We start from the raw sequence: 1,521 nt of genomic DNA on the forward strand, positions 1-1,521 counted from the left end.
AGATAGCTTTTCATTACGTAGTTCAGGCCTTGAACTCCTGCCAATCCTCCTGAGTGCTGGGATTACAGGCTTGTGCCACCATGCCTGGCTCTTTTTACTTTTTTAAAAAATACTGATACTATGCTGAAAAAGTATTTTGGTTCTACTGGGCAAAATGTATTATTCAAATTAATTTCTGGCCAGGGACAGCGCTCAGTGGCAAAATGCTTGTCTCAGATTGAAAATGCACGTCTCAGATTGAGTTCCATCCCCAGCAATGCAAATCATAATTTCACCTGGTTATCTTAACTTTTAAAAGAATGTGAGTTGGGAGTGCTGCTCCATAGCTGAGCCTAGCACGTGTGAGGCCCTGAATTCCAAACCCAACACTTAAAAAACAAAAAAGAGTTCAGTAGAGCCGGGTGCTGCGGCTCATCCCGCACTCGGGAGGCTGAGGGAGGACCACATAGAGGCTACAAACCACCGAGTTGTGGACCAGAGACCCTGACTCAAAAAAAGGCGCCTCCCCTCTCAAAGAAACCCAACGTGATTACCAAACACCTGGACTGCCAGGCGTGTGGCCCTGTGTGTTCTCCACTGGGCGGTTTCCAGACTCAGGGGCAAGGTCAGGACTCGAACTCCTACTTCTGCACCGGCCACGTGAAATCTCGCGATGTCCCTCGACTGAACCACAGCGGGATTCGAACCAGCCTAGCTGCTCCGCCTACCCTCAGCGGACAAATAAACGTTCGCAACATTCACGACGGGATCGTGAGGCGAGGCGCCGGCATCACTCCCAGAGGGTAACGGTGACTCTCACCTGCCGCCTGACGGCCAGGATGCCAACGCTCCTCCTTCCTTCTCACACCCATTGCGCTGACGCACAACTTCCTCTCCTCTTTGACGAATCTCTAGCCAAGCCTTCCTCGCTTGAAGCCAACCAAACCAATCATCGCTAAGAAACCCACTTTATCCCCGCCCCAATCTCGCTTGCCAATCACCGTGGGCGCGGTACCTCCCTTCCTGCCCTCCTCAGCGAGCGCTCTGCGCCCCCGCTCGGCAGTTAGCGGAGCTGCTCTCTGTGGGAAGCACCTCCCCGGAGGGCGGGAAGAAAGGAGGGCCATGCCAGTGCGGGAACCCTTGGGATTGGTCAAGAGACTTTCCGCGTTTTGACTCCGCCCACCCCAGCCTGGACTTCCGAGTCGGAGACGCTGGGGATTGGTTCCTGACGTACACGCTGAGAGCGAGAGATGGTCCCGCCTCTCTCGCACGACGTAAAGAGGGAGCTTCTCTAATTGGTCTGCAGAGTCTGGGCGCGCTCGGGCTTGAGCCTCAGGATTGGCTGGTAGCATGCTCGCGCTGCCCGGGGAGCGTTGGCGGTGATTGGCCGGAGAACTGGACCGGCTATTTGAAGGCGGCGCGCGGACGAGGTACGCAGTTCTGTCGGCGGCGCAAGGCGGTGGTGGTGTCTCTTCTGCGACGCTACCTTGCTGATCCCTTCTGTCTCCCCCGACCCCGCCGTCGCCGGACCCAGACGTGGGG

The sequence above is a fragment of the Fukomys damarensis genome, unplaced genomic scaffold (assembly GCF_012274545.1).
Source record: "Fukomys damarensis isolate Sample0158 unplaced genomic scaffold, DMR_v1.0_HiC HiC_scaffold_30, whole genome shotgun sequence".
Taxonomy (NCBI): Eukaryota; Metazoa; Chordata; class Mammalia; order Rodentia; family Bathyergidae; genus Fukomys; species Fukomys damarensis.